The sequence below is a fragment of the Kogia breviceps genome, chromosome 2 (assembly GCF_026419965.1).
Source record: "Kogia breviceps isolate mKogBre1 chromosome 2, mKogBre1 haplotype 1, whole genome shotgun sequence".
Lineage (NCBI taxonomy): Eukaryota > Metazoa > Chordata > Mammalia > Artiodactyla > Physeteridae > Kogia > Kogia breviceps.
The window spans coordinates 76,417,438-76,439,333 of NC_081311.1; the positions used below are offsets into that span (position 1 = coordinate 76,417,438).

The window sequence follows — 21,896 nt, forward strand, 5'->3', positions numbered from 1 at the left end:
TTGGTCCCCCTAATATTAGTGTATTTCTCCCATTTATACATAAACCTCGGCTCTGCTGGAGCCTGACCCTGATCCACAGAGGTGGATCCTACAACTATAGACGGCATCAGAGTGAGATATGAAAAGCACAAGGTTATCAGGGATGAGGATGGGGCTGAGAGGGGGGACCAAAAGCTGATTTCCAAAACGCTGGTATAGAGTACGATTAAAGAAAAAGTCCAGTCACGTTGATGCTTTCCTGCAAAACTGTCACGGAATGAAACTCGCAACCCTCACCCCAATTCATTATTGAAAGAGGTTCTCTTAATTCCTGCTGGCAATTAAAGAAATCGGCAAACTAAAGAAGCTACATCCATGAGTAATTACTATTATTATTATTATTTTTTTTTTGCGGTACGCGGGCCTCTCACTGTTGTGGCCTCTCCCGTTGCGGAGCACTGGCTCCGGACGCGCAGGCTCAGCGGCCATGGCTCACGGGCCCAGCCGCTCCGCGGCATGTGGGATCTTCCCGGACCGGGGCACGAACCCGCGTCCCCTGCGTCGGCAGGCGGACTCTCAACCACGGCGCCACCAGGGAAGCCCCATACTATTATTTTTAATTGACCGTGAGAAATAAATACAGTTTTCACATGTGTTCTGATCAGTTTACTTCCATTTGTGGACTCTCAAAGGTGTGATCTCAAAGATACCCGGACAGGCATTTTTGTAATCCATCACGATTCTCTCCTAGGCAGGGTATTATAGGAGGAATTTCTGAATTATCTATTACTTCATACAAATCTGAGTGGCAGAGACAGAAGCATCGTGTTATGAACAGAGGCAGTTCAACTCTGGAAAATACTTATCTGCTCTAGGTCAACCTACAGTGTCAGGTCTAAGCTGCAAAAAGTAGTGATACAAATAATTTGCAAGAAGAAAGTGGTTATATCTCCAGGGCAAGGAGCAGAGGATATTTGAAAAAAGGAAGCAAGGTCAAAGCTGCCTGGCAGAGCTCCAGCTTTGAACTATGTGTTTGGGACTTTGGCATTTGAAACATGTAAACACCTGTACCTATACGGTTAGTTGTGTTCTGTTTTTTCTTTAAATAAACTTGTTATCCCAACAGTAACAGTATCACACTTTCCTTGAGGGATCTTGGATTTAGGGATGAGATTTAAGTTTTTAATTTTTTGTGGAAAATTCCTTTTCTCTCTCCAAAGAGATAGTTACAAAGTGGCTATATCCATTACCTATGGTGATAGAGGACAACAAAATAACAAATGTTACTTTGTCATTTTATGAAAACGTGCCTAAAAATTCTGGTAAATAAAATAAATATGCCCTGGATGACTAATGATTGTAAATAGACTCAGGTACATCATTCTCAATATGTATACTTTAGAATGCTATATTACAGTGTGATTTGTACATGGGAAACATAGATATTAACTCAAATATATACTTAATTGCCCAGAAGTGTTTTAGGGGGAAAATCCTTGAAATAAACCCCAACAATAAACTATTTAAAAGTATTTCTGCAGTAGCAGTAATTTCATACGAATATAAATGGTTATATAAGTGTATTCACACATTTTTCAGCCAGACTAAACTTTCATGCAAAATTATATTAAAAGCAGAAAATCAGTTTCTGGGATTACTCAATGGAATATTTTAAGTAGATGCCAAGTTGCAGCCATTTTAGAAGGCAATTTCTTTACAAGTTACTTTATTACACTTTATTATGTTTAAAGAACCAAAACATTAACGACTCAATGTTGCCAATTCAACACTGGGGATGTGAATTTTGTTGGCATAATCTGTTATGGAACTAACATCAGCAAGATCAGCAATTAATCTGGGAAAAATTTCAAAAACAATAAACTGACATAGAGTTTCAAATCTATGATAGAAAGCAAAATTTGCAGCATTCTATATTAATCTTACAGTCATTAGGTTCAACATCTGGTACGATACCCTAAAATAAATCCTTTATTCCCACAGCAATAACTGTGGCACACCCATGTCCCTGCATATAATGCAGTTGAAGCTGGTGTCATTTGTCTTTAGGACAGTATTAAAGTGGAGACGGAGTTACACAATGATATATCAACAAGTTTTAAATTCTTCTTCCTCTCCTTCCCTTCCTCCTCCTCTTCCTTCTCTTCTTTCTTCTCGTTATATTACTTGGTGACTGGTTATGTCTTTAACTGCATATTATTTTTTAGCAGATATTTTAACCTATTCATTCTCAAAGCAGCTGTATTGAGTAGAGATTAAAAGTGCAGGGTTCAGAGCAGAATGCAGTGTTCAAATCCTTGTTCTATAACCTGTTGCCTAGCCTGTTGGCTTCGGGGCAGCTTATTTCCTAGACCACCAGTTCCTCATATGACATACATACCTACAACAATAAATAATACCCTCCTTATGGGACTTCTGTGAAGATCAAAGGTCTTGATATATAAAAAGCACTAGAGCTACACATGGCACATGGAGAGAGAGCAGTTTCTCTTAGCTGCTGTCATTTAGTGGAGAACATCATAACATTATGTTGGTTTAGTTCTCCTTGTCCTCTAGGCTCAAATCTCAAGGGGAGAGGTAGTAGAGATGGGGATCAGGAGGTCATTAATTTATTTGTCCACAGTGTTTACAGAAGGATTTCTCATTGCTGAAGGGTGTGACCAGCAAAACTTATGGCATATCCGTGTATCTCCAAGGAAATCCTCCTGTGTGGCCTCAGCAGCTAAATTATTTCAGCATAACTGCTTTTCTGATGTATTTTGTTCGTGTAAATTATATCATAGTGTTCATTTGTCAGCATTCATCTTAGGGGAGGCAGTTTTCTCTGGGTGGCACATTCCAAGGACAAAAAAAAAAGCAGTAATTGAACAAAATTCAGTCCTCCAGAGGTAATGATCAATCAGTTGAAGTACTATAGATGGTCAGAAAAAAGAAATGTGCCAGCAACTTACGCCTCAAGCCCAAATGCCATTTCATTTATTATTTATTGTTTTTAGTCACTGCTTTTAGTTTATTCAAAAGTAATGAATCCATGTCTGGGAAAAAATATGACAGTGACTTGTTTTGATAAAAACATTCAAAACGCTTCCATGATTTTTAAATTGGCTTATCATTTTTTTAAAATAAAAAAAGCAGGGAAAAATTGTCTTTCATTTAAAACTTGTCAGCTACAGGAAACATGTTGTTACAGCAGATAGTGCTGAATACGATTATTTGGCAGTATAGGAAACAGGCATGTGCAATGTGCTCTGAATACCCAATTTATGGATCAAGCAAATTAGCATCATCTATAATGTGGTGGTAGAAACTATTTGACTTTTGCTTTGAAAGAAGACCCATGTGGAGCCACTGGAGTTTGAGATCACTCACAGTGATCTCAGCCAGGGTGACATCAGAACTGATGAACTCATGCTACATTGACTTTATAGTAAAGCTTTACGTTTCTGGGTCAGAGGACATATGTTCAGTCTGTTTTCTCCCCTAAAAAAATAGGTAAATTAAAAGTATAATAATACTTTTCTCATTCTGACATAACCACCATTTTGGAGCAAATACAAATGCACTGTATTTCTATACCCTACAGAATAAAAAATATTTATTTTTATCTTAAATAATGGAAAATTTCCAACATACACAAGTGTAGAGATACTGTAATGAACTCCATTACCCAGCTTCAACAGCTGCCAACATATGGCAATCTTATTTCATCTAAATCTCCACCTACTTCTCTCTATCTTGGATTGTTTTGAAGCAAATCCCAGATTTGCTTACATAACCACTTATACATAACCACTGTACTGGTATCACACCTAAACAGTTAACAAAGATTCCCTGACATTCACTAATGACATTTCCCTGATTGTATCATAAATGTTATTTTATGGTTGGTTTGTTCAAATCAGGATCCACACACTGCATTTGTTTGGCCTTAGTTCTCTTTTAATATATGGGCCCTCCCTTTTTCTCCTTTTGTTGAAGATCCTGATTTATTTATCATGTGTAAATTTCTCATCAGCTTTTTCTACTAATGGTTTTGACAATGATTGGTGATCATTGCTCAAATTCATTATTTCATTTACAGGTTAAAAAGTAGTGATTCTAAGTTTGCCATTCTTCGTAAGTTAACTGGAGTTCTAAAAAGTCAACATTTCTCTCATCAATTACGTGGTACAGCCCAACATACAGTTTGCAAAGGAAAGGCAGAAAAAAATTTTTCCTTTTTTTTTTTTTTTTACCAGTTTTCAGAATATTAAGTCGAGTACCTAACATTCCTTGAAAATTACCAATTTTTTGGCATGACTATCACAAATCCATAGAATTGTAACACATTTAATGTATTTCAATTGTTTGTGAATACATTTTTGGATTTTCAAATTGTCCCATCTCTCACTAACGGAAGTCTGTTCAAGTTGAATCCAAGTCATTTTGACATGACCCCAGTAGTCTTTGGCTTCCTCACTGTCAGCACAAGATACTCTAGGCTCATTCTGAACATTTCCTATCCCAGATTTGGAGCTAGCCATTTCTACAAGAGCGACTCTGTTCTTCAAATGGCCAATGATTTATAGAGACCAAAATCTGAATGCTTGAGATGCTCATTGCTATCAATATTAGGTTAGTTGCCTTTCATGAATAAAAGTTCTGCTTTGCAGAACCAGAGGTAATAGTAATGTCACAAATAAAAATAACTAACAATTGACTAGTACTCTCTATGCTGTGTAAACGTGTGGAAAGTCTGCAGGGTACAATGGTTTCTGTCATTTGAAAAACTGCTTAAAGGAAAATAAAATTTGGATTCACAACATCTCGAACCAAGTTAGTATAGTTTAATACCTTATACGAAGATGTCTAAGAGAGGAGATGCTTTATATCAAATTGAGTTAAATGAAATAAGGTTTGTTAAGGACCTAGCAATGTCTGAAAGATCACAGATGCTTAAAAACAATTTACCTCCTTTCACCTTTCCCTACACAAGGAAAATGCACTGGAGGCATACTTAAATTAATATTTGAGTTTAATTCTTGACTCAACCCAATTTCCTATTTAATCCTCATCTTCAACTTTACTTCATTTTTTATAACCTGTAAAAATACTGAATCACTATGCTGTACACCTGAAACTAATATAATATTATAGGGCTTTCCTGGTGGTGCAGTGGTTAAGAATCCGCCTGCCAATGCAGGGGACACGGGTTCGAGCCCTCATCCAGGAAGATCCCACACGTTGCGGAGAACTAAGCCCGTGCGCCACAACCACTGAGCCTGCGCTCTAGAGCCCTCGAGCTACAACTGTTGAAGCCGACACGCCTAGAGCTCGTGCTCTGCAACAAGAGAAGCCACCGCAATGAGAAGCCCGTGCACCGCAACGAAGAGTAGCCCCTGCTCGTTGCAACTAGAGAAAGCCCGTGCGCAGCAACGAAGACCCAACGCAGCCGAAAATAAATAAAATAGATAAAATTTTAAAAATATTATAAATTAATTATACTTAAAAAAATTAAAAAATGAAATGAATGTACTTTGTGATAAACTAAAGTACCTTTATGAGCGCCTACAGAGGCTGGTAGCAAAACAAGAATTTATTGCTAGTCTCTAACTTAAGATTATATACCTTGAAAATGACTAAACAACAATAATAATAATAATGAAGGACTTCTTGGATGCTTACTATATGCTGGGCATATATATCTACAAATAGCTACTTGCCCACTGTTAATAGAACTTTTTGCCTCAATTCTCTCCAATTGTTCCTAAGCCTTTCAGACAGCTGGAGAAACCTTTAGAGTCCTCATTTTAGTTCTCAGCATCCTTCTTGCTCTTGGAGCCTCTTCCTAGCCTGCACAGCTTGGGGAGCTGTCCAGCTGCTGGAGCTGTCTCCACTTTGTCTCATGACTGATGGAGGTAGTTGGTCCTACGGTTTGAAATAAGAGGCCACAGCAAGGTAACTTAAACAGGGAGAGAACTCAGGGAACAGAAGAATTTGGTCAACAGGATTAAATGACCAGGAAAACAGAAGATGAAAGGATAAGATGCCGTAAAATCTTAACTGAATAAAATGGCATGTAGACAATAGAGACATCTGGAGGGAAAATAGCACTTCTAAGAATGTAAGCAACGTTAAAATGACATTTGTTCCTCTTTTTGGATAAATTTAGCCCAATTAATCAAACAAAATGAGATATTAATTGTGATTATGTGATATGTTTTAAACAACTTCATCTGAATCACTGAATTTCATCTGTATGTGGGTAGAGGGCGGACCAAGTACAAATTTAGGGAAGAAGGGCCTCTGCTCAAGCAGGCTGTGTCCCATGGCTGTATCACTGAGTATTTTCTAGAGATTCTTCTGAGTTAGAAGTGAAATTTACAGGTTGCTAAACCACTGTGTTTGAACCTAATTGCTTACATTTGCTCTTTATAGTCTAGAACCACAATTCTCATAAAGCAGTTTAATAGACATTTAAAAATGTAAAACACAAGCACAAATGGCTAATTACTGGTTAATTTTTTTTCCAGTTCTGGACCATCATTTTTGCCAAATCATTGAGGCCAGCAGTAAGGATTTTCAAGTGTTTTTTGAGGGAACAATTCTAATGGCTATTTATTATAGATCATAAATGACTGCCAAAAGATGCATTTGAATCTAAACCAAAATTAAAATGTTTTCAATTATCTAAATGCTGCCAGATATTTAAAAAGGGAAGATCTGTACTAGAAAGCATTACAGTTTCTATACACATTCACATTCACTACACTCTAAGCCAACCTCCCCTTCTCCCCACTCTTATTCTCGCTCACATGCAAGAATACATACAGATAGCAAAATAGTAATGGCATATACAAACTAACTGTGACAGAGAATCAATCGTTGAATTCTTCGATTATGAATAAGTCACTAACTGAGATCTTCCTTAATCTCAATCTTAGGTTAACTGAAGTTGAAGACAAAACTATATCCAATAAGGCTAAATGTACTACAACAGCCAATATCACCTGCAGTATAATACCTTTTGCCTTGTTCATCTCTTCCACATTGACATCCTCAGACCTGCTATGTTCTCATCCTGTACCCACTGTCTGAGTGATCTCAGTATCAGACCCATGGATTTGGCTGACATCTATATACTGAGAGCTCCCACATCTCTATTTTTAGCCTGTGTTTCTCTTAACAGATGCATACATTCAGCTACTCACTGGCTCTCTCCAACTGATGATCCACAGTCATATACGGCTCAAAATATTAAAGTATATTTATCAACACCATCCTTCCCCAATGTATTCCCTCCTTTTCTTCTCTCACTCAAAGAATGGCATTATTGCTGTCCAACCACCTAGAGCCTAAAAACTTAGCTATACTTTCCATATTCTTTATCCTCCTCTGCATTCAGCTGACTTGACTACCAAGTACTATAAACATGACCTCATTAACATTGTTCAAATCCACTCCTTCATTCTCCCCACCCCTACCATGCTACTGCCTTAGTACAGGCTTTTATCAATCCTCCTTCAGACTACTGCAACGGAGTCCTAAATTACTTCTCCCTAAGCCAGTCTTTCCTAATGCCCCCGTGAGCATCCATACTACTGTGAAGTTTATCTATCTACCAGGGGAATCTTTCAATTGCTCCCGCCACAGTCAGAACCGCAGCCAACTTCTATTGCTCCCATCTCAGCACCCGTGGTTCGCTCACACAACCTAAAATTGCAGTTTCCAGAAAACTGTGCTCTTATCATCAGTTTCTCTGAAAGGACTGTTCTCTCTACAAGAATGCCCACTCTCTCCTTACTGGCCTAATGTGTACCTGGTCTTCAAGATTCAGACAAACATCAAGATTCAGAGGAACCTTAAGACTCAGATACAGTGATATTTCTTTCAAGAAGTCTTTCCTGTCCCACCTGTGAGTTAGAAGTCCTGCCTCTGTCTTCTCATGGTCTCCTTACGAATTTCTATTTCAATATTGCACGAAATATAATAGCTGTATTGCTTGTTCTGCTTCCTCTATTAAACTATGAAGGTAGCGACTATGTGTCTTTGATTCTGCATTTCCATGTCTAAAACACTGGTTCTTAAAATTCTTGGTCTCAACTCCTCTATACACTATTTAAATTATTGAGTACACGAAAGACCATTTGTTTATGGGGCTATACATAACAGTATTTACCATATTTGAAGTTAAAACTGATAATTTAAAAATAATAACAAGCCAATCACATGCTAACACAGATAACATATTAAAACAAAAACTTAATAAGAGTAGTACTGTTTTACATTTTTGCAGATTGCATTAATGTCTGGCTTTACAGAAGACAGATTCTTGTTTCTGCTTCTGAATTTGTTAATGAGATATATATTAATAGTTTTGGTTGATATACATGAAGAAAATCAGGGTTCATACAGGTTACATAGTTAGAAGGAGAATATTATTTTAATAATTTTTTTCAGATAATTGTGGACATTTTACTTTGAAAATACATCCAGGGGCTTCCCTGGTGGCGCAGCGGTTGAGAATCCGCCTGCCGATGCAGGAGACACGGGTTCGTGCCCTGGTCCGGGAAGGTCCCACATGCCGCGGAGCAACTAAGCCCGTGAGCCATGGCCGCTGAGCCTGCGCGTCCGGAGCCTGTGCTCCGCAACGGGAGAGGCCACAACAGTGAGAGGCCCGCGTACCGCAAAAAAAAAAAAAAAAAAAAAAGAAAATACATCCAAACTCAACAGTAGTAGTTTCTTAAATATGAAATGAAATGTGAAATCTAAAACCATACTTTTCATACAATGTTATATTAAAATCCATTGTATTTTGAATGAATCTTTTACCAATGCATACTTCTGTACCATCTTGCATTTTTTAAAAAAACATTGGTTCATTGACTTATGTAGATGTTCCAGATTTCAACATGTTTTTTGCAATACAAAATAGTCATATTAATTAATATCACCGGTCTCATTACACCTGTCTCAAACTTTAAAAATATTATAAAGCTGTCAAACTCATGTGGTGAATATAATTTTTTGAAAATTTCAATTTTTACTTGAAAGGGTAAAATTTACCATTGTCAACAAGTACTGTCAACTATTTTTCTTTAACTCACAGCTCATTTCATTCATTTTAAAGAAAATATGTGCAAAATATTCAAGTCTGAATAACCATAATTTGTCTGTTAGTTGTTCTTTCAAATACAAATGGTGTTCCATGAAAAAAGTGGTTTGTTCAGCTTGCGTCTGAAACAAGCACATGTGTTTTGTTTTTTAAGACAAACATCATGCTTCAGTATGAGACGGACATTTATGCACATTTCACACTGTGCACAGAGAATATTAAAATGATATGTCCTCAAGGATAGAGATTTAACAAAATAGGTGGCTTTTATCTTTTAACTGCTTCATCTCAAACATTCTTAAGTGAAATCTGGGTGGGCAAGGGGTAGTGGAGACTACAATGACTACTAGTTTTGTATCCCTAACTTGTTTCCTGCTAAGGAACCAGCAGTTTTATTTACTATTGTTTTTACACCATCAGTGCAAATGTCAACAGAGTATCATCTCAATATTTTAAAGAGTTTTGACCTGGTGTACTCCCTTCTGGAAGAGTCTTGAAAAAAAAACCAAAAACCAAAAAACATCTCAACAGACCACACTTGGAGAATTGCTGATCTAGACAACACCTTAAACACGAGTACTCAAAACACTCCAAATGAAGAACTGAATGAATGAACCTGTGTTGGTTTTATCTATAGCAGTGATAGTCCGTTGGGTGGCTCAAAGGATACAAATAAGTGTGTATGCATGCATGCGTGCGTGCGTGTGTGTGTGTACAATGGAGACCTGCCTGCTTCATGAAAGACAGACCCCGGAGTCAAATTTAGAATGAAAAACAGAGACTTTGTGCCAAAATTTCCATTCTGATTTGGGAACATCCTAAAGGGAAAGGATTGAGTTATTCCATTACTTGCAATACCATCAGCTACAAGGGAATAAAACATGTCTGCTTCACTTTCTATAAGGACTTGTCAATGTACTCTATTTTAAATATTTTGAAGAAAATTATCTACATAACACATAACCAAACTACTATCGTGAACTTACAAAACAGGGGACAAAGATCGAAAGACCTAAAAGACTCATTCAACCAAACTCAGTCAGGAATATTGACAGATGGACGTGATGTTTTCTAGGAGATTTCGTTTTCTCCCCTAATCATTGTACCTACGTTACCTCGTTTACCAGACAGTTGGCCACAACATGCGTATATCCTAATGTTGCATAAATCAGAAACTCAGGATTTCTGCCAGGACCCCTAAGGTCGCAGTCTCTTCTATCCTAATCTCATTCAAATGGCCTGTAACCCTGACCACCAATTTAGCTTCTCTCAGTGGGGGGGTGACATGAGTGTGTGTATGTTCAGAAAGAGACAAGCTGTTTCTTCCACTTAGACTTGAAACCTTTATCAAAAAAAGGCAGAGAGGCAGTTAACTCTAATTCTGCTGACATTGTGTGAAAAGGAAGTAGGTTATGTAGATGAACTTGGTTGGGTCATCTATCCCCTTTTTCAGAAAGGTATATTTTTTGTTGTACTCTTCCAAAGTGACAAGTGTAATCCTGGAGAAGTTCAGTAAGGAAACTTCGAAGGCAGCAAGCATTCCTGACAAAATAGTGCGTAAGTATATTAGGTGCAGCATGTTTGAGGTGCCCTTGTCCCAGGATTTTCAAATTGTGCAGACAGAAACTAAACAGATGTGGGGTGATTAGCCGTCCACTCTAGAAGCACACATGTGGAGAGCTTGTCTGTCAGTGGAGCAGGTTTGCAAATATACAGCCTGGGAGACTCACCAATGGCCTTAATGAAGCATGAACAATTCAGTGCTGAAAGCAAATGGTGAGGTTGGTTTTTCTTTTTTTTTCCTCTTTTCTCCCCGCGCCTGTAATACTTCTCTCATGTACTCTTAAAAAAGTCATTTGACCCTTGCTGATCTGTGGAGGCAGAGTGCCCAATTAAATTACTTCCATTATACAAGCACATACAGTCAAATACTTTTTATAGCACACGATTCCAAACCTATAATAAGCATCAAGGAGAAGTAGCACAAGAGCTTTTTAAAGTTTAATAGAGACTTTTAAACAATTGGTAATACCAAGAAAAGGTCAGAGAGAGTGCCTCCCTGTCGAGGGCTCAATTGGCAAAGAAATTATGAAACTGACGTTTTTGAAATGGGAGAAGATTTTAATATTCATTCTTTTGGGGTCAGGGCCAGGCTCCTCAGATGATATCCAAACAGAAGATGAAGACCTTCCAGGAAGAATTACCTTCAAAACAGGCTATACCTCTTCACCTGAGATTCATACTAGTACATGATAATAACTTACATATACAGAGAGGTGTCCATGTGCTAAGTATATCGTTAGTGCTATATTTGGATTTTACCATTTGATCTTCACAGTAACTCTGTGACGTAGGAACTGTTATTATACTTATCATACAGGTGCCAAAACTGTGGCTTAGAGTTTAACTAATGCGTGTAAAGTGATTGGGGTAGTGAGTGGTGGAGCCAATATCCAAACCCAGAGTTGCTTTCTCTCTAGAGGTGACACACTTAACTACTGTTCTGGTAGCCTTCCAGAACATCTACAATTCTCTACTGCATCATTATTAAATCAGATGATAAATATCTAATAAGCACTGCTATCTGTTAGGCACCGTGAGATGCTGACATCATAAAAGTAAATAAATCATTCTTATTTATTCACAATCACACAGTTTCATCAGCACATCTTTTCTTAAGGTTGGTTCCGTAAGGCATTTATTGTTGTGTCTGTTTTCACAGAGGAAAACTAAAATAGAGACTGTACAGGATTTTATGCTCAATGGAAAACAGAATTACTGCCCATTGACTTCAGGTAAGTGTTTTGTCCACTAAATATCACCATATGTCTTGTAGATAATCAGGAAAGTAATTGTTGAGGGCATAAAGGTGAGTTCTATCCCCCCAAACCTGGTAAACCACCTGGTAAACCCCTCTAGATAAAGGAGCTACATTAATACTTTATACTTTGAAGTCTACGGTAGTCATATTTTTAAAAAGGTAAATCAAAATCAATCAAAATATAATAGAAAAAAACTAAATGTCCAATAAATGGGGTGTAATTTAGTAATACAGGGCACATGAACTCCATGGGTATTATGAATTTACCATTTATTTTTATTTTTATTTTTTTGGCCGCTCCCTGTGGCCTGCGGGAATCCTAGTTCCCCCACCAGGGACTGAACCCAGGCCCTCGGCAGTGAAAGCGCTGAATCCTAACCACTAGACCACCAGGGAACTAATTTACCATTATTTTTTATTCAAAAGTTCAATGCCAAGATGAACATTATTTATAATACACAGATAAAACATATAACCACTCACAATGTACCAAAATTACATATTAATATCAGTAAATCTAGACAAAAAAATTAGAAGAGCTAATATGCTAGATCAGGAGTTAGCAAACTTCCATTAAAGGACCTGAGAGTTTTTATTCTATCTGTGCAAATGGATGAGCATGGATGTGTTCCAATAAAACTTCATTTAAAAAACAGTCAGTGGGGCACATTTTACTTGAGGGCCCTGGTTTGCTGACTCCTGTGTCAGATTATGGGAGTATGGAAAAGTTTAATAAATTTTAAAAAGGGGAAAATGTGCACATCTCAAGAATCAGACTATACTGTTCCTCATTTGAATTCAAGCCAGCAACCATTTTTATTTTAACCCACTTCACCTTTCCTCCCTTGAAATAGTTTGCAAATTCCAGGCTGGATTTTAGGGCAAAGAGTCTGTCTAAACTATTTAGCCAGACAACAGAACTCTCATTATTGTTGGGTAAATAATTCAAAATTCATGATCTGACCCTCAATCAGCCAATCAACTAGCATTCACAGACCGGTTACAGAGGGTTCTGCCTTTTCTAAGCACAGTAGGGATTCACACTTGTAAAGAGTTTCCCTGTTGTCAAGAAGCTTAAAACCTAATAGATGAGGCAACTATATCACCTTAATTTATGCAGTGAGACATTTGGCATGAAAAGTATGAGCATCCATAGAAATAACTGGCATGTCTAGTAACAAGAAACAAAAAAGCACATCAGGTTGCAGAGGGTGGAATTATTCTAGTATACAAAAACATATATACTCTTGTATATCTGCATCCATTTTAAGTAAACATATATTCAATTTTAGTTTATATATGTATATTTCTACCTAATATGTGTATTCATTGAATTTATAGTATTTTGCAAACAAATTATCAATAATATATTGACTTTAGGTTCTGACTTAATATTCATTTTCCAAACTTCAATTTAACTGTTACGATGGTAGAAAAACGGCCCAGTCACTTGATACCACAAAAGCAAAGAAAATATAGTGCCATTATTCTCCAGGCAATGATAAAGCTAGAATTTTTCTAATAGCAGAATTATTTTCAAAAAATCATTTCCTAGGTAACTTCCAAAGTACAAAGTATGTTGAGGAAGGAAATTAAGTCAGAGAGGGAAGCAGCAGCCAGATCAATGAAGATGCTACCCTTAAACGCTCGGCTTACACTTACAGGTGATGGAAGAGCTCCACAGGGAGAACACGCTGTAGGAGAGCACTGCTGGGGAGGCAGTGATGAGGGGGGGCGGTTATTAGGCAAGATTAAATGAGAGAATAAGTGATTGGCTGCTTTAGTAATCAGGTCCAGAGATGACAAGGGCCTGAAATAAGGCCCTGGTATAAGAATGCAGAAAAGTTAGGAACATTTACATGGTAAAATCATCAGGTCTCAGTAATTGATTGCATGTGGGAGATAACAGAAAAAAAGAGGAAGCAACCAGAATTTCTAGCTTAGATGATCTGGTGAAAAGCTGAAATACGGCATGCCGAAAGAAGACTAAGGTGCTCTATTTGAGATATGTTTAAAACATCCATGTGGAGAAAATGCCAGATTGGTGAACCATTATTATAAACTATTCTAACATCAGCATTATTAAATGTGTTCTTTGCACCAGGAACTGTGCTAAGCACTTGACTGTACAAGTTCACTGAATCCGCATGATAGCGCTACTGGTATATACATTCTACAAGTAAGGGACCTAAAGTCTAGTGAGGTTAAGTAACTTCCCAAAGCACACACAATTAAATAAATGGCAAAGCCTGGACTTTAACCCATTAATTCATATTTCTCAAATTGACTCTTAACCACTATAGTATCTTGTGATAATAAAACATCTCAATCTGAAGAATACTCCAAAAAATTACTGTTTTCTTCTCAGTGCTAGCCCCACAGGTGCACTGTTTGGGCTTTGCCATGCGTCTCATCAACAAATGACTTGAGAAAGAGAATCACACTTACTACACTCCACTAGGAGCTCAGGACATGCTTCTGTAATAATTGGGGAGGTTTATAAGGACTGGAATGTACTCATGGCCTCCTAAGCCAACATTCTTGCCAAGTTGACCACTGTTCCAGCATCATCTACAACATGGCCAACAAAGGCAATGCTTCTGTCTTTGGCCAATATTGATTTGGACAGAGACAAAGGGTAAATTTGTGAGTTTTCAACTATATTTGAAAGTAACAGAGATTGTACAGCTTGGCTTTAGTGACTATCAACTCAGGGCCCAAATATACTCATTCATAAAATGGAGTTTGTTTCCTGATTTTTCGTAGTGAAAGTCCCTGGATTTTCGGCAAGCTCCACAATTTGGCACTCAACCAAGCTGGGGCTCTAAAGATGCAAAATGCTACTAGTCTATACTTTGGGGCCTCATATTTAAGTTCTAGACAGCAGGGGCTCAGTGGTGAGAAGAGAAGGGGCCACAGAAGAGCTGTATTAGCCCTGGGTCAGTCACACTGACCACAGTAATTTCCAATCTAGTTCTAGAAACATTTCATACAATTCACCCAAAAGGACAGGGATCATATTTAATCACTTGACATCCTACACATGATTAGTGTAGTGAGATGCAGCATATAAAGCACCAAACACTGTGTCTGGCACAAACAAATTATTCAATATCTGTTATATAAGTTGTGGTAATATAGTTTAGTAATAACATTAGGGGAGCTTAATAAACATTTGCCCAATTGTTGAACTTGCCGGTCCTTGTGACCCATTATGCACTTTAAAGATAAAGTTGAAAATACCAAGTCCAAAAAAAGTAAAAATTCTAATTCTGTTTATGTCATTGCTTTCAGAGATAATATAAACTATTGATCTTTCAAAGAAAAATATTGACAAGACATTAAAATTTTAAAAATAAAAGCTGTAATTGAATTATACTTTAGAAAACTATTTTATCCTCATAGTAAAGTACCTCTAGAAATTATTTAGGCCCTGTTTTATGCTTACTGAAGGGAACTGTTTCCTGTGTTTGGTATTTCTGGTAAATAACTGAGTGATGATGCCTTGCATATTGCTATATAAATTGAAGTATTGGCCTCTTTCTCATGAAAGCAGATTTAGATAGCACTGGCATTGCAACCCAGCAATATTTTTCACATTACACAGAGGAAATAAGAGCTAGAAAGCAGAGGGTACTGAGTAAATTCGTAAGTCTCCATTTACTCCAAGAGCTCATCTAGGTTCTCTCTTTCTCTCTCTCTCTCTCTCTCTCTCTATATATATATATATATATATATATATCTCAATAAGGAACTATCAAGCTTTAATCAAAAAAATTACTACAGTGATGACACAATCAACCAAACCAAGTTTGAATTTTTATTTCCCTTTTAACATTTTATAATCTCTTAAGTGATACCTGCTCTATATCTACCCTGGAACGTACTGAAGAAACTCACGTAAAAGAAATGTGGGACTCAATACAGCACAATTGTGTTGATGAATTGTGTTCTTAAAAAAATGCATAGCTTTTCCAGGCTTATAATTCACTTGAATGATCATCATAAATGCAACTCTTGCATATGTTGGCTTAGCTCTAAATGAAATGTATTATTTGTACATTAAAGTTATCTTTAATAGTTTAAATATTGAAGATTCGTAACTCCAGTGTACCTGCATTGCAGATGAGCCATTTGTATTGCTCAGTGTGCTTAATGAACAGTAACTCAATGAGTGAAAACTGAGATAAAAATAAGGTAATTGACTTGACCAAAATCACGAACAGGAATAACTACAAGACTAGAATCTACATCTTCAGATTTTGTTATCTGTGTCCTTTTTACTATTAAACTGCGAGAGGAAAGATTTTTCAGTTGGTAAAAATGATACTTAAATTGGGGAGGGGGCAGATAGCAATAATACCTGTTTGTGCAGCTAACTGGGTACATGTGAGTGGTTAGGCCCACATGGCCAAGGGGCGCTAAGAAACGTGTCCTGTGGGTTCTTTTTGTTTTCTTAGCTATCAAGTCAACCTGACTGAAACAAAGGCATATTTCACAAGAGTGGAAGAAAACTGGTTTCAGTCAATCCTTTAGCATTTTCCAGGTGACTACATCTTTATAAATCGCCTGGCAAAATCAAGTGGTTAAACTGCTTGACAGACTTTGGCTGGAACATTAAAGAAATTGAACAATTTATGCAGGAGAAGATCAAATAAGTTGCATTGTTTCTAAATGCTTATCCCTTGAACCAAAAGCTGAATGTGAACTGGGTAAATAATTATTTTTTTCATTTTCTTCTAGGATTTCATCGTCTGGAATACCTTTCCCTACCTTTTGTTGAGGATACAAATTTTACCCATTTTCAAGGTCCTTCTTAAAAATACCTCACTGTCCTGGAAATCTCCCACATCAACTCCTTTCCCTTCCCTCACCTTCTGCAACATTTACTTTTTCGTGCTACAATTGTATATTTTTTTGGTCTTGTTTGCATTTTTCTCCAATTGTTTCGCAGGTGCATATAACACAAATGAGTGCATATAATCTCCTACCAGATTATATAACACTTCTTTTGTATTTCCCATACCGTACAAAGAGAACACATTGATTATTCCATGATGAATTTTCAATGTAGGGATCATTTCAATGAAATGTTCTCTGTTTGAACTGACAATATGTAAAAGATTTTTCTCATTCTTTCTATAATCTGTTACGAGGGTTACTTTTTCTGACCTTCATTAAAATATGAACTCCCATTCTGAGTTACTTTCAGATGGAAACTTTGTACTGCCTGTTAATGAAATGCATTTATATCGTTCATGGGTTACACATCACTGTGGTTTAGAAGCCCTGAAACCATTAATGATTACTCAATAAAATGCCATTCTTAATGTTTAATGCCAGGCCTATCATTTAAATGTGGTTCTGCCCACTTGATCATGAAATCTCTGGGATTATGATCTCGGTAGAGCTATCTGAGCTGGGGGGGATGGTGGTCCTACGCTAAGGTGAGCTGGAGAAAGACATTCCTTTCTTACCTATCACTAACCTCATCTTCTGTATTCAGCATCCTCTTTGAAGAGAATTTCACTCACCGAATTATACAGAGAGTCTTTTATAGTATCTGTTCTAAGAACTGAAACACACTGGGTTTTCTGAGAAATAGACATCCTTACACAGCATGGAGTTTGGGCTTTTGACATATTCCCAGTTCTTCAAAAGAGTACTCCTTTAATTGGATCACCTGAATAAAATTATTATTATTTAAAATTTCACAATATATAATTCCCATATTATAATAATTGATGGAGCTCCTTCCTTAAATAAATATATATTCTTCTCAAATCTATTTCAGTTGAGTGTAAATAAAACAAAAATAAAATTTAAAAATGCATACTGCCCCTCAACACAATCACTCCCTGCCGCAGATATTTCAAGAAGGAAATTTAATTCACATTGAAAAAAGTGCATTCGAAAAAACCTAAGGGGATGGCACTTGTCTTTATTTTCATTATATTCAAGGAGATGACCACTTTAATGTAAGGGTCAAATACAATACTCATGATTTCCAACGTGAATTTCGTAAGACTGTTTTCTCTTTAAATCATGCCTGTTCATGAACTTTTATACAGTAAAAGCTCTAGATAAAGTAAGAGAAAATCTAAAAGAGAAGAAAAACCACTCAAATTTCCCATATCTCTACAGACAAAACCCTTGAAGACTTGGGAGTAAGCATTTGGAAATACCAGGCATATTTAAAACATCACACTGACCTCTCTGTTCACTTGGTAACTCTTTGCAACATGGAAAAGTCCCAGTTTTTGCCCTGAGAAAACTGGAGCCAAGTGGCATTAGAGAATTACTGTTTCATTTTAATAATCCAAGCTTAATTTGTAACATAACTTTTATTCTATCTTAAACTTTGTTTTTGATTGGGTGCTCCTCTGTCTCTGAATAAATGACAAGATCTTGAATTGCCAGTGGCTCTATGAAACCCGATATGAATAACATAAGCAAATAGACAGGACAAAGTTTCCAGTTTTAGCAAAATACATGCTCATGTTCTATACATTCTGGATCATCCTCACTGAAACAATAAGCATTATCTCAAATCGCTACTACAACATGGCTCATTGGTCTGCAGGTTGGATACACAGCCTGTCAAATCCCCTTCCCTGAACCATAATAAGGAGAGTAATGACACAGCTATAACACAGTTTGCAAGTCTTCGCCTTGCTTCCGAAACTTAATGCTATCATAGGTCTCCTGTGTATGTATTTTTAGTGCCTAGTTCCTAGTTCAGTGTTTAAAAATCCTGCTGATCCTGGAGTTGGAACAAAGCTTTAGGAAGCAATCAACGGCTCTTGCCATGACAGGTGCCAAACACACATACAATGTCCTTTTATTTGTGGAAATACACACAGATCTATTCTGCATGTGCTCAGAGCCCAACACAAACACGACCTCTTTCCCACAAGCAGCAGGAAGGATGTGGTTTGAAGGACACGGTTGCTTCATCCGAGAGTTCAGTTCTTCAAAGACCTCTTGTTTTACACAGAATTGCTGAACGACTACTTAAATGTAAGAAGATACAAGTAGGCCATGCCTGAAATCCCACTTTTATTTAACTAAAATTGGCATTCAAGTAGATCATGCAATATTTTTCCCCTTACCTTCAATGGACACATGTTGAAAGCGTGCTCATAATCAAAAGACATTTCCGTGAGCTGGTGACCCAGTAACTCCTTATGTCTACAGGTCAGCTGCAACAATACAGGACTAAAATCGCCAGATGAAATGGTCAGAATTACCCAGTGGCTCGCTAAAATCAGCTTACTTTGAGTCTAATCCAAGGATAAATGTATAGAAAGCTCCAAGCAGTGGAAACTATAAACACTGTACATCTGCCCCCGAAAGAGTAATACTGGCAAGTCTGTCACTGCCAGGAAAACAAATATTTGCTAAATTCTAGGGCATTATCTAGATTTTCCCTGAATGCAAACAAGGGCTAAATAATCACAAGCTACTGTTGAATGGAAATATGGTTTAGTGGAAAAATGTAACATGCAGTACAAGGAAATAATTCCATCCCTCCAAACAACTATAAACTCAGAACAAGCAATCCATCAAACCTGTTTATCCTGCATTCCTGGAGCTCACCCACTTCATCACTTCACTTCCGAAACCCTTGAACTCTAACTATGAACGTCTAATCCACAGCCCGGTACTCTTTTTATTTTCTCCATTTTCCTGGAGTCATCTGCCTTTTCCAGTGTGTTAATCTACAGATGATGTCTTTTTTTGAAGTCTAGCACCTTGCATCTCCCTGGAGCCCTAACTAACCCAGTATTTCTAAGCTCCTAAGAAATATGTAGGTTTTTCTACTCTGCAGATTAAGTCTTTTTTTGTGACTTAAACTTACCTTAGAAAAAAGATGTACTGTTAGTTACCAATTGCTTCTTCAGTTTTGCATACAAAGCCTAGTCTCCTTTATGATTCCCCTGCAAAGTTATGGGCTCATGAGAATCTATAGTTTGAGAAAACAGCTTTGGCAACAAGACAGGGAAACTGCTGCTGGTGCTTACTCCTGAATTACTGGAAGTTGATTCTTGTGTTTTCTCCAGACACTTCTCTTTTTTTCTAACTAGTTTTACTATGTGTGATAGATAAAGTCACTTAGAACTACTGAAGTAGACATCAAAAGAAAGAAAAATGGAAATAGGATGAAAATATTTTACTGGTAACACCAAACTAAGAATAGCGCCTTCTGAGAAAGCATACACAACTCCATCCACCAGAAGGAATGTTACTCCCACCGCAGGGTATTAAATAAGTGTCTACGTTTCCTTCCCCACGTAGAAACAAATAGCTCTGGACCAATTGCTTGTGTTCCGGTCCTGCAGAAATCCATATCTGGCTCTTCTAAGATGCCAGGAACATTTCATCTTGTGTCATGTTCCATGCTGAGAGGTTTGTGTAGCTCTTGTGTAAACCTTGCTCACTAAGACACATTCCAAACTGAATTTATTTCAAATTCCAAACTGAGTTTATTCCATTCCACTCACTTAAAATTCCAATTGTGATTGGAAAATACACAGTTCATTTACCTTCTGCGCAGCGTTCAATGAACCACTTGCCACGTTTCAACCTTGTAAGCTGCATTTCAATCCTGAGTGTGTCTGTGTATCAGCTGATTAAAGCTTTGCCATTATTTGACAGGAACATTATAACATGCACTGCTATCTTTCTCGGCATTTTTTGATACCATTTGTATACTACTATTTGCAAAATAATATGGTGGTTGCTACTCTTTCCCTTATACCTATAACATTTACTTGTCAGTATGCAAAATCATGCTTCACATGAAGTGGAAATAAATGTAGAAAAACCCACTTCCCTGTCCTATTGTAGCTATGTCACTCTAGACACTGACATGGCATAAAATGAGCTTGCTTGATAAACCACTGGAGTTAAACACAAATTACTACCATTTAGCCAGGGCAGGACAAATCATTTCAGGACACTGCCTCAAGGAATGTCAATTTCAGAGGAGGAAGGATAAAACTCAAGTCTGGGCGGGGGTTCTTTGTTCAGTGTTGGTGAATTTCCTGGACAATGTTTAAGCCAGAAGTGACAGGTAGCATAAAAGAGTAAACCACACGTTGAGAAAGCAAAAGGTATAAGCATCACCAACCTCACATTTCTGCCACACAAGGACTTCACTGCATAGGTAGGTCACTGCTCATATCTGAAGAAATGTCACTTCAATCCCTAAATCCCTAACCAACTGATAATAATCAACAACCACATTTAATTTACTCTTTAGTAACATAACTATGATAAATATGTGTGTCTGTTCTTTCTTAAATTCTGTATTAGCGGTTTCCAATGATGATGGAATTGTCTGGTAAGAAAAATATTTCTATTTCTGTCAAAGAAATGGCCCTAACTCCCTTCTGTGATACTGAAATGTCCAGCAAGGCTCCCATTATTCGAAAGAGTCTGTTCTGTGCTTTCTTGGTGCCAGCATAACAAAGTCAATACAACTGATTTCTTTCAAGGCCAGTGGCTACTTTCTCAGCAAGCATATGGGTCCAGCATAGGTATAAGCCTTTTTGAGAACCTCACAATTTATCTCAGATCTTAAACTTGAACATTTACTTCTTTGGAAGATGCACTCATGACTTTATTCATGCCAAAAAAAATAAAATAAAACCCACAAATCAGGGACGGTGATTAAGAATACCTATGTCTTTCTGGAACTGAAGACATTTCAATTACTATTCCTGAAAATGTCATCTTATAACTATCTTCAGAAACATATATTCTTCAAATATGCTTGCGTGAATGGCTAAAACCAAATTAAATAACAAATCTAAACCAAGCCAAATAAACCAAAACCCTCTTGTGCATTCTCATCTTGGGAGAGAGCTGCCTTCCCCTAATTTCCACCTTAGCTGCACCTGCGCTCTTCCCTGTATCTCCTAATGTTTACTGAAGTGCGGGCTCTTAACTAAAAAAAAAAAAAAAAAAAAAAAAAAAAAA

At 37.2% G+C, this 21,896-nt stretch overlaps 1 protein-coding gene across 6 annotated transcripts in view; it reads right to left on the reverse strand.

Annotated features, from left to right (window-relative positions):
• The window catches only part of CHRM3 (cholinergic receptor muscarinic 3), a 518,874-nt gene that overhangs the window by 180,244 nt on the left and 316,734 nt on the right, over positions 1–21,896 (reverse strand). The window contains exon 1 of one of the 6 annotated variants that reach the window (XM_067025655.1): positions 19,484–19,504. The exons of 4 other annotated variants lie outside the window; for them this stretch is intronic. The gene's annotated coding sequence lies outside the window, so the exon portion shown is untranslated. Of the gene's footprint in view, positions 1–7,000; positions 7,023–19,483; positions 19,505–21,896 lie in introns of those variants that run through there. One more of the 6 variants, XM_067025654.1, reaches the window with a different exon arrangement.